This window comes from Protopterus annectens, chromosome 15.part0, assembly GCF_019279795.1.
Source record: "Protopterus annectens isolate FY-2018-M chromosome 15.part0, PAN1.0, whole genome shotgun sequence".
In the NCBI taxonomy this organism is placed as follows: Eukaryota; Metazoa; Chordata; order Ceratodontiformes; family Protopteridae; genus Protopterus; species Protopterus annectens.
In genome coordinates, this window is record NC_056749.1 from 518,210,455 (window position 1) to 518,224,031 (window position 13,577).

Below are 13,577 nucleotides of genomic sequence, written 5' to 3' on the forward strand. Positions count from 1 at the left end.
TCGAACAGGACAACATCTTACTGTAAGGCGACAACGCTACCACAGCACCACCACCGCAGTTTTTGACCTACATGTTAATAACTGTATAAAAAAAAAACACCAGAAATTAGGGATCCTATACAGAAACAAGAAATTTTTGATTACCGAAGCCAAGATTACTTTCTCTCATGCCTACTTCATACCTACTTTAATGTATAGCTTTGAAATTCTCACTAATTTCAACTCCTCTCTACTGACAAAACTAGTCTTCTTACAACAAGATAGCTAGATTTACTGCCCAACGACCATACAAATCCCATCACTGCCTCTCCCTAAAATACATAAACTGGCTAGAACTACCCCACCAGCTTCTTCTCTCTCAGCTGCATATCATCCACTCTATCCTATTTCAACCCTCCTACTGTCCAGTTCTATCTTCCCTTATCTCCCACTGTTCTCCAACCAGGTCTTTCCAGAGCTCTTCCCAAGACCTACTACATATCTTCAAACCCTGAACCAAATTTGGATGCAACATATATACCTACCATCCTTGCCTGGAATAAACTTCCTTTTGAAATCACAGGTCTCACACATACTAAGCAATTTAAGAGTGTAACCAAAGAGTATTTAAAATGCCACCGGGCTTGTCATTGTACTCACCCTCCCTAAACTATTTACCCATCCAATAAAAAACAACCCCCTTCCTCTCTACAGACACAGACACACAGACACAGACATACAGACACAGACACAGACACACACACACACACACACACACACACACACACACACACTTCCTTCCCCTAAACAAATCCTGAAACTGAACTTCTCTACCTACTTTGCTAACGCCTCTGTGATTCATTCAATAATACATGCATTTTCAATCAAAACCTTTTTAAATATACTCTCAAATACTCTTGTAAAGCCCTCAGCTAACACATATTAGTCTTAAAGAACACAATCCTGACATTTTTGTTGTTTTATTAATATGATCTTTAATTCACTATGTAATGTCCAAATCCACCATATCTTATTCTTCTTGAACATACTTCTGGAAAATATATGTGGTTGTATTGTATGAACTATGTATTATCTTTTTTTATTAATTGCTTCTGATATGTATAACTGTATAATGTATGGAGCTTTTCTCCCGAGGCCTCCGCTGAAAAAAGGCTTGTAAGCTCAGTCGGACATGCCCGGTCAACAAATGTAAAATAACTAAAATAAATAAATAAGTATTTTCAATGGTTGGACACCGAGATATATGAAGTGGATTATGACAGACCTCCCAAGGTCAGTCTTTTGGATATTAGAGTAGAAATTCTTATGTGATAACATTGAAAAATAATAGGTCTGCTAACTTAGGTTATCAGAATGCTGGTCTTCCCTTCCTGAAAGGTTTGAATAGATGAAGCAACTGTCTTTGCTTTCGTATCTGCTCTTGAATCTACTAACTGTTGGGGGAAATGTTTTTATTAGTATACTGAGCTCTGATAATTCATCTCACAACTAGACATTCAGATCCCTGTTTGCTTCAGATGATAGCTTGTTACTAGCCTGATATCTTCAAACTTATCAGTCAGAAAAAGATTCCATCATAAATACTTGCTTATTTGTTTTGACATTCTTTTTTAATTTTACTGTTGGTTTTAAGTTCATTATTCAACTGCAGTTTATTTTCACCCAATTTATTTTAGTAATTCCTCTACCAAGTAAGGTACCAGTATGTTTTCTGAGTACAAGCAAGTCAATTTTAAAATGAAAGGAAACAAAACCACAGAAAACTAAGAAAGGCAGTTACAAATATTCGTGCACTCAGTTTTCACAAACACATGAAAATGGTTTGAGATGCTAGCTTTATGACAGAAAAGTTTAATAACTATTCCAGGTTGTTTTTCCAACTGTTCTGATAGCTGTGAGTACAGAAATAGCACTATTTAAATAAAAGTTTGTACCATGGACACCTCTTGTATCATCTCCTCTGTGCATACACACACACACACACACACACACACACACACACACACACACACACACACACACACACACACACACACACACACACTCTTATGCAAGCACATTGCATAATGGTTAAGGTGTTTACCTTATAGACACAAGGTGGAGGGTTTGATTTTCACATGGGGTAATTGGCTAGGATTAAAATGGCCCACAAGGGGAGTTAGCCTAATACTAACCTAAGAACACACCAACACACATACATATATACATAATCGAAAGGAGAGATCATAAGTCATCAAGCAAAAGAGAGTAGTATTGCTGAAATTGAATTCATCCTCAAGTCTTGATGAGTACCTTCACGAGGTGGATCTTGTTTTCCCAAAATCTCAACAAGATGTTACTGATATATAGACTGTATTTTATAACGCATATATCATGGACAGAAGTAGGAGAAAAATTAAAAAAGTTAACTGGTTGCGCAAGACCCAGAATAAAAAAGTGCCCGAAGCTGCTAGGTGCACTGGTGCCAGGACTAAAAATAATGACAGTGTAGAATCCTCAAAATACAAAAAATGTTCCTACAATGAGGCCAGGCCCAGGATAAGGATGGCCCCTGTATTGTAGAAGGAAGTAGCAGTGAACAAAAAAATTATAAAAACTAATAGGTCAAAGAAGAACCATAAATACGATAGAGTGGACTATTGAGGATAATAAAAAAATTATGTATTGTTACGATTATACAAAAAGCCCAGAATTTCCATATGCAAGATATACAAAAAAAATTAAGAGAAAAATTAGAGGAAAGAAAAATACTTCCACAAGAAAACCTGTCAGAAGCCTCAAATAAAATGTTGTATTCATTAATACAGGATTTGAGAAAAACATTATATAGACCAAGAAACTGAGGAAGTGCAAAATATTAACAACAAAGCCTACAGATTTTTGAAAAGTATAAAAAAGAAATATGGACATGGGTAAGAAAGAGGGATTTGATATGGTACAATATTTATGCAAAGTTGAAAGCCAAATTAATCAATACAAAAAAAGGCAACCCCAAAGATATTTGAAGCGAAATATAGGCAAAGGCATCCAGATATGGAAATTTTCACAATAAAGAAAACAATATCACAAAGAGGGAATGTAGAAAATAAGATTAGTAAAGTAGAAGTTAAAAAAAATTGAAGCTGAAGTTATGGAGTCCTGCGAAGTGAAAGATTTGGTATAGAAGGTCTAACACAGGTTACATCACAGCATGATGGAACAAGTCTCCAAAGTAAGGAGAAACAGGATGATCAGGAGACATCTGAAGAACACATGTGGATATGGGAAAGAGGATGAGATTTAATATGGCGTAATATTTATGCAAAGCAGAAAGCAAAACTAATCAATACAAAAAGAGAAGCACCAAAGATATTTGAAGAGAAATTCAGGCAAAGGAATCCAGACATGGCAAACTTTACAATACAAAAAATAAGAAGACAAAGAGGAAAAGCAGAAAAGAAGATTAGTAATTGATAAGTTAAAGAAATAGAAACTGAGGTTATGAGTACCTGCAAAGTGAAGGATTCTGTGTAGAAAATCTAACTCAGAAAGCACCATAGCAGGATAGAGTAATAGACATCCAAATTAAGGAGAAACCAGTGGAAGGGGAAGCCACCTGTCAGTTGCTATATGACGATATTTTGGAGCCTTCCACAGGAAACCAGTGTAAATGCTCACTTGAAGCTGGACAACAAGGAAAGCAACAGGAAACTGTGGCAACTCTGGAGCAGTCAATGTTGAGAAGTGATAAGCCACTGAGTCCACATATGACAGAGCAATGGATGACATAGGATGAGACTGAAGAGAAGGTGCCACAGGAAGATGCTACAGAACTTTTTACAGAAAGCCCGCAGAAAATGGAGAACAAAAAATGTGCCCTTGGTTTAGAAGAAAATGATCTAAGAGCAGAGTTTCTTGATTTAATAGTGATAGACAGACATATTAAGATCAATGAAAGAAATAGATTGCAGAAGGTCAATAAAATAAAAAAAGTCAGAAGTTTGATAAAACAAATAAACAGAGTAATTATGACTGTTCCTAGAGATCCAGACAATATAATATAACAGGATATATTACCGTGCAGCTAAATTAATAACTGATAAAGTTCTACCACAAGAACACAGGGTAGTGAGGTAAAGGAAGGGTAGAAATCAACTACCATCATGGAAGTATCAAATAATGAAAACTATAAAACAATAAGACGTGTGCCTGTTAGAAGAGTATATAAATGGGAACAGATCAACAAAAATACTCAGAAAGATAGATGAGATAAAAGCAATGTGCAATATCATAATGGATCAGGATCTATAATGCACTAGCTCAAATAATAAACTAAAAATATCAGCACAGGCAGAAAAATTTCGAAGATACACAGATAAATATAAAGAAAAAGTACAAAATAATTTATTGATGACCCCCAAAAATTTTATAGAGAACTGGGAAACAAGATAAAAGGAATTTAAAGACAACCAAAAAATGAAGAAATAGATACAATTTTGGAGAATTATTTAAGAAGATACTGTGGAACATAACAAAGATGCTAAATGGATAAAAGAAGTAAAAGAAAGCATAATAAGTTCAAAGATACGGGATAAGGAATGGGATGAAGTAACAGCCAGAGAGACATTGAAAGAAAGTTAAGAAAATCCTCTAAATGGAAAACACCTGGCCCAGATGCAGTACTTAACTTCTGGTTAAAAGTATTAACATCTTTACACAAAGACTTAGCCATATGTAAGAACTATTTATATGCACACCCTGAACAGACACCACCCTGGCTAACAACAGGAAAAATGATGCTCCTACTTAAGAATGAACCTGCAAGCTACCCTAAAAATTATAGACAAATAACGTACCTTCCAGTTACGTATAAATTATACACTGGAATTAATGCCAACAGAGTTTCTTGTCATTTAGAAGAGAAGTCAATCGTGGCAATAGAACAAAAGGGCAATAAAAGAAAGTCATGTGGAACAAAGGATCATCCATTGCTAAATAAAGTCATAATGGAGAATTGCAGAATGGGGAAGAATCTAAGTATGGCATGGATTGACTACAAAAAAGCATTTGATAGTATCCCACATTCATGGATAAAACAGTGCTTAAAAATGTATAAGATACATCCTACACTGATTAACTACATTACAACGACCATGAAACAGTGGCAGACCACTTTGCAATTAAGCCATGATAAAGGACAAATTATTATTCCAGGGATAAAAATCCAAAGGGGGATATTCCAGGGTGACTCTCCATCACCACTGCTATTCTGTCTTGCCCTTAACCCTTTAAGCTGTCTACTTAACAGATTAGGCCATTGCTATAATTTAGCTCTTAGAAAACAACAAAGTGTAAAGACTTTTCATCTTCTCTTTGTCAAAGATTTAAAACTCTATAGCTCATCAGATGAGGAACTGAAAGCACAACTGCAAGTAGTCAAAACGTTTTCAGATGCTATAAGAATGCCATTTGGTCTTGAGAAGAGTGCGAAAGCAACCTTTAAAGCAGAAAAACTACAGCACCAAGAAAATATCAGTTTTGGGACAAGAATGTGATATAAAAGAACTTGAGAAAGAGGGAGTGTATAAATATTTGGGAATTGATGAAGGATCCACAATAAAACATGAACAAATGCAAAAAAAAAAAAATAGTAAGGAATATTTTAGAAGACTTAAATTAATCCTGAAAATAGCATTGACATCTAGGAACAAAATTCAAGCTATAAAGCAATTTGCTCTTCCTGTCCTAACTTACAGTTTTGGAGTGATTGACAAGTCCCAAAACAAGTTGGATAGATTAGATAGGAAAACAAGAAGGATGCTTCATGCTCACCAAATGATTTATAAAAAAACAGTGAATACCAAGATTATATATTCCCCATTCAAAAGGATGGATGGACCTCCTTGAAATTGATTACATGTATAGATCTGCAATCTCGAGACTCCAAACATATCTGCTGACCTCACAAGATCCAGATGTAGTGAAAGTTTTGAAACATGAGGAGAATAAATCTAAGATGAATTCTCTGCTTAATCTAGCAGAAACATATCAGCATCAAGCAGGAATGGAAATCAAAGTAGAAGTAGATAAAAATCAGGCAGCAATTGAAAGTAATAATATACAGTAAACTCTCACTTAACCGGCACACACAGGAATTGGCAGATGCTGGATAACTGTAGTTTCTGCTTGCTTCAGAGTTACTATTAAAATAAGCCTGACTAATACTGTACCCTATACTATTTGTTTGGTTTGACTTGTTCTCAGGTTGGGGAGAGAAGGAATGTATTCCTATCTTCCCTTTTAAACCTCTAAAACTCTAAAAATGTAAGGTATGTTTCTGCAGGGGGAAAGAGAAAGTGAAACTGTACTCTATTTTGTTTTTGTTTTTTTTCAACGGTTGCTTGAGTTCTGGTTAACTGAGAGTTTGCTGTAAGAGGAAGGATCAGGTGAGAAGGCAAGAAATGTGGGAAATGCATAAATATAGTTACAAGTATAGGAGACTTCTGGAAGAACCTCATGTTGAAATGGATCAAACCCAGGATTGGTTAAGGAGAGGCAAATTCAAACCATAAGGAGAGGCAAATTCAAACCAAAAGATGAAAGGTTAATATTGGTGCCCCAAGATAGTGGGCTATGCACATGTTGGTTTACAAACTCCACTGGACATGTGAGAGAAACAGACAAATGTAGGTTTTGTAAACAGAATTGGAAATAGTCCCATACCTCATTGCTGGGTGTGACATACTAATGGCAGGACTCTGTACTGAAAAGCATAATAATGTGGCAAGAGATGCACTGGAGATTGCACAAACATTATGGTATCTGAAATAGCTGAAAAACATTAGAAACATGAGCCACACAGCATCATAGAAAATGAAGTCTACATCACATGGGATCACCCATTGCCAACAGTTCAAATGATAGATGTGAGAAAACCAGATATAGTGGTCCAGGAAAAGACAAAAGTAGCATTGATCACTGAAATTGATACATTGAGTGACTACACTGTCTTGCATAAATAGAGAGATGGCTCTATAAATAAAAACATAAATAATATAAATATCAAAATTAAATATTAATAAATATTAATATCAATTACAATATAATATAAATATGAGGATCTGCAAGCAGAAATGAGAGCAATGTGTAAGAAAGATACCCTGACAGTTCCAACAGTAGTAGGAGCAATAGGGTCTTATAAAAAAAAATCTACAATTGAGTTTAGATATATTACCAACACATGTAACTCTATATGAATTGCAGGAGGAGTCATTACTGGGCACATCACAGGTGCTGAGCACTTTTGTCTGATATCAAAGATTGAAACAATACTAATTTCATGAACTTTAATCATGCTTTGACTTAGGAAAGGGGTCCACTCCTGTCATGGTATTAGAAACCCAAAAGACTTGGAGAAATTAAAAAAATGAAAATACACATATACAAACATCTATATATATATATATATATATATATATATATATATATATATATATATATATATATATCTCAATATATCAATATATATATATATATAAATATATAGATAGATAGATATATGCATTTTTCTGCAATGAGCAGAAGTTATATAATAATACTGAATGGTATCTGAATTCAAAGGAACCTGGCAGACAGCCAGTTCTAATGGACATACACTGCTATTACAGGAACCTGTAAATTCAATATTAGATACACAAATAGTTTGACATTTTCTGATAAGATTTCATAAAATAAATAAATCTGAATATTAGATATAATCAAATGCTGTGCTATTTTATGCACAATCATCAGAAAAAGTGCATGCTAAATTTCTGAGTGTCACATCAATATTTCCAGTAACGATTTCATTTTTTCTGAATTAACATTTCAAATATAAGAAAAATATAACTTTCATTGACAATTAAACAACGGTTTTACTTCTTATGTTATAAAATCAAATTATATTTATGATTTGTTTTGTATTAGATATCCAGAGAAAAGGGTAAAAATGTGCATTGTCGCTGTGAAATAAATATAAAGACAAGTCCGTTAAGGATGCTGTTGACATTCATTAAGGGTACAATATTATCACCAAGTAAGAAATTCAAAATCTAAACATTTGATTATATGTTGATTTCCTTTACTTTATAAATTGAAAACATTTTTGTTTCAGCTCCTTTTGCATTTATTCTTTCCCAGGAAAACTTGTCACATCGGATAGGGTACATCTCCTTTGACTGTAAGAAAAGTCAAACATTGTTCACAAGTAAATATGTGATGATTATTGCATTTTCATACACAGATTACTCCTGTCCACTATTTATTTATTATTTTTATTATTATTTATTAGCATTTCTTTATCACTAAAGTCTAGCAGAGCAAAAAAAAAAGACTTTTTAGCAAAGGTCGTGGAAGAAGAGCTCCACAAACTACAAATATAACATACATTCATAACAAATAATATTAAATGCACAGTTAAAATGGTTGTACTTGTCAAAAAAATGAATAGAATGAAGACTTTGCATGTGTACAACAAATAAACACAACAAGAATAATTATATATGAATTATAGTGACTAGCAGAAATGTTGAGAATTGTTCAGGTGAAAAAGACTGAAAATTTAAATTTAATTGCATTAGTAGGTTGTATTACACATGCTTAGGGAGTTTTTTTGAGTGCATAATATAGAGGAGCATAGCTAGGGTTGGGTGAATGTGCAGCCTCCCTGGTTGTAAAGTGTTAGGGGTAACAAGCAACTGATCTCTACTGCTATTCAGTGTATAATGGCATTAAAATGTCGGTATTGCATTTGCAATCAAAACTGAGTGTTGTAGCACTTTCTACATGGAAATATCTGTAGCAAGCAGTTTCAGAATTTTTAAAAATAAAAAAGTAATTTTTAACTGAGTGTTGTAACACTCCTTAAATGTTAACAAATGCTTGCTACAAATGTGGCAGTTTGCTATGCCTTAAAAGAAGAGAGAGAGAAAACGTTTTTTTTTTTTTTCACTTACGAAGTAGAGCCTTTTTTTTTTTGCTAGAACAAGAGACAGCATCAGGCTACCTAGCTACACATTTACACATCAGAGGGCAAGCAAAAGCTTTAGTGGTGATTACATGCTGTTCTTACATGAAAAGTGGTAGAGAAATAGATATATGAGTGTTAGTTCTTGCTAATGCTAAAGAATTAATGAGGAGAAGCTCTGTATCAACAGGGAGGAGATATTAAGGGTGAAAAGAAATGGAAGATGAGTGACAGGGTAAGGAAAAGGTTTTTAGGTTCTGTAAGAGTGTTAAGATAGAGACAGAGAATGGTGATGGACCAAAATTTATGCCAGTTCAGTTAATAGTCATCGCGCAAAAATTCTCTCTCCATGCACATGCATAAATGTTTAATTGGAGGCGAAGCAAGAGTTGTAGTTAATTCATTTCACAATATGGGCTGCCTTCATCCACTCCCTAAAATGCATTCACTTTCTGTGTATGTCCCTGATATTTGATTGTAACAAAGTGAAAGAAATAATGTCTACAATAATGTATTTCATTCTTTTCATCTTAGACACATTGACTGTTCCTTGTTAAATCATATCAAGGTTCTTTCAAAAATGATCATGCAACTGCTCTTTGTTTTCACAAACATGCAAATCTCTCAAAGACAGGCACTTTTGAAGTATTCATCTGATGTTTGGATGTGATGAAAAGGAAAGAAATAATGGCCACAATTCTGTATTTCTGCTTGCAGCACTCAGCCATCCATAATGCTCTCCCAACATGGAATATCAATGACAGCAATCATGTGAATGCTCCTGTCATTCATACAGAGATCGCCTCTTCCCTTGTTCTAAACACTGACAAATTCTATGTACACCTCTCAAGTCTGAATGTGATGACTTTGAAACAACTACAGGCATCAGTCATAGACTATAACTTTTTAATATCTGACATATATATGCACTGTCCGACTACAAACCATGTCAATAATAATTTAAATGTGATCATGCAACTGTTCTTTGCATTGCTTTCCCTAAAGTTCTTTTCCCCTCAATGTCAAACAGTTCTTTTGTATGCTTCAGAAATATTGAATCCACTAATCTGCGTTACTTTGCTGTTTTGTTCCTTACATTCAGAGCTTCAACAATTCAGATCTCATAAGTATGATAAAAAGCATTGGAAGAAAATAAACAGATCACTACTGTAAGTCTGTATTGTTACAGCTACCCAGAGATGCAACTGGTGTTCTGGCAGAATTTATTCCAATTAACATATATGCAAGAGAATAAAATGTCCTGAAAATGGAATTGTTTTGTTGTATTGATGTTTCTAGTCAGATGATTAAGATTTTCCAATAACTGTTAATAGTAGTTACTAAAGCATTACATTTTAAATGCCTACCTCATATAGTACCAAAACATGGACTGGTTAGCCTGCCCTGCTACTTTCTGAGAAGAAAAAGTGACATGGCAAGCTAATGCATATCATGATATTTGACTTAGATGAATTATGAGCATTTGAAATCCATAGTTATAATATACAGAATATGAATTATGGATGGGCAGATTTATATTAACTGTGTCTGCATTTTCAAAGGTATTTGCCCTACTCCAAGGCACAGCAGTCTCTCAGTATACATATGTATCAGGATTGTGAGGAACTGAAGCCCCCTTCTTAGGTAGCAGAATGGTAAATCCATGCAAAAGCAATAGAGAGGCTGCACAACCTTTATTATGAACTCTAACTGACAAATCCCTGCAGAAAGTCCAGACAAGTACAGTGGATATAAAAAGTGTAGACACCTGTTAAAATGCCAGGTTTTTGTGATATAAAAAATGAGACCACAGTAAATCATTTCAAAACTTTTCCCACCTTTAATGTGACCTATAACCTGTACAATTCCATTAAAAAACAAACAAATCTGATAGGGGAAAAATATAAAAAAATAAAAAAATGTACAATAAGCTGGTTGCATAAGTGTGCACACCTTTAAACTAATACTTTGTTGAAGTACCTTTTGATTTAATTACAGAATTCAGTCTTCTTGGGTAGGAGTCTAGCAGCATGGCACATCTTGTCTTGATAATATTTGCTCACTCTTCCTTGCAAAAGTGCTCCAAATCTGTCAGATTGTGAGAGCATCTCTTGTGCACAGCCCTCTTCAGGAACCCCAGAGATTTTCTATTGGATTTAGGTCTGGGCTGTGGCTGGGCCATTCCAATACTATAATTTAATTCTGGTGAAGCCATTCTTTTGTTGATTTGGATGTATGGTTGAGGTCATTGTAGTGCTGAAAGGTGAAATTCCTCTTCATCTTCAATTTTGCAGCAGACACCTGAACGTTTTGGGCCAAAAGTGACTGGTATTTGGAACTGTTCATAATTCCCTGCACCTTGACTAAAGCTCCAGTTCCAGTTGTAGAAAAGCAACCCCAAAGCATGATACTGCTATCACCATGCTTCACCATGGTGATGCGAAGTGTTGTTTTTGTGCCAAATGTACCTTTTGGAATTGTGGCCAAAAGTGCAACCTACATTTTTCCACATGCTTTTGGAAGTCTTGTTGCATTGCTTTGCAAATTTTAGCTGGGCGTGGATGCTTTTCTCTGTAAGAAAAGGCTTCCATCTTGCAACAAACCCCGTATTGTCACATGCAGCACACAAACAGTACTTGCCAGAAATTCCTGCAGCTCCTTCAGTGTTGCTGTAGGTCTCTCGACAGTCTCTCTGACCAGTTTTCATCCTGTCTTTTCATCAGTTTTGGAGGGTCATCCAGTTGTTTACAACATCAATGTTGCCCCATATTTTCTCCACTTTTTGATGACTGTCTTCACTGTGTTCCATGGTATATTCAATGCTGTGGAAATTTTTTTGTACCCTTCTCCTGACTGATACTTTTCAACAATGAGATCCTTTTGATGCTTTGTAAGTTCTCTGCAAACCATGGCTTTTGCTGTAGCAGGCAACTGAGTAAATCTCAGGAAAATCCTACTAGGACAGCTGAACTTTATTTTGGGTTAATCAGAGTCTCTTTAATTGATGGAAGGTGTGTACCCAAGAAGACTAAATGTTGTAATTAAATCAAAAAGTGCTTCAACAAAGTATTAGTTTAAGGGTGTGCAAACTTATGCAAGCAGCTTATTGTATGTTTTTTATTTTTTATATTTTTTCCCCTAAGAGAATTGTTTTTAATTGACTTGTACAGGTTATAGGTCACATTAAAGGTGGGAAAAGTTTTGAAATTATTTATTGTGGTCTCATTTTTTTATATCACAAAAACCCGGCATTTTAACAGGGATGTGTATACTTTTTATATCCACTGTATACCACTGAGGTTTAAAATGTAATGTAATTCTGTTTGAGTCACAGTTTACCTGTTGAAGCTTGCACTGTCAGGTTCCAAGATGCAATTTCTATTTAATATAGTGGACATGTGCAGCATAATTGCTTAATTAATACAATTATTGAACCAGTGAAATGATTGCACCTAAGGAAAGGAACATTTTATTTTAAAACTAGATTACTATCAAATCCACAATTTAAAAAACATGCATAGAAATACATTCTATTGACCTGTGCCCTTCTGTTTAATGCCTGTAGTACCAATATAAGTTATAAGCTGTAATTAAGTGATTACATTATTTAATGCAGTTTTGTAGTTATTTTCTTATCTCCTCCATATCAACTGTTTTCACTTGGCATGTGCAGGAAAAATCTACAGGTTCTGATCATGACCTAATGCATGCATATAATAAACATAATGTCCTCTGGACCCTGACATGTAACACTGAAGTAACTTATCTGTCTGCAGCTTTAATAATACACAGCACATCTCAATTTGAGATGGCATCCATGTTGGACACCAATTAAGCTGACAAGCAGAAACAGTTTTGCCCTCATCACAACTCAAGAATGAACAAAAGATGTAATGACACAGATGATATATAGCAGATATGTAACTTATAAAATGTGCCACACAGAGTGAAGGTGTATGGAACCAAGACCAGCAAAAGCCATGGCAAAACTTTATCTGCTTAACACACTGTAGTAATCCATCAACATTCAGGCAAATTCCTTGATACTTAAAGAATAATGGGACTTAAAGGAAAATAAGAATCTATAGACAGTGACTGCTCAGCAGTGTCTCTACCATCACCTTCACCCAGTAATCTACTATTAATATGAATTCTGGCCACCTGTAGTTATATTTGTTTTAAGGCTCTTCTCTGCAGCAAAACTGGTTTCAACACAAATGCAGACTGGTGGTCAGTAATCGGTTCGTAGATACATAGGTTAAAGACTAGCCAATATAACCTGATTTTACCCAATAGATGCCCCCTAGGGCAGGAGGATGGCCACTTGTAGTTATATTTCTTTTAAGGCTACTCACTGCAGCAAAACTGGTTTCAATACAAATGCAGACTGGTGGTCAGCAATCGGTTTGTAGATACATAGTTTAAAGACTAGCTAATATAACCTGATTTTGCCCAGTATATGCCCTCTAGGGCAGGAGGATGGCATGGATTTGTGCCCATGCCTTGAGTACTTTACAGATGGCTGCTGTCCATAAGGGAAATGGGCACCACTCCAAGTGTGAATTTACAGTTTTCCATCTATCAACCCACACTG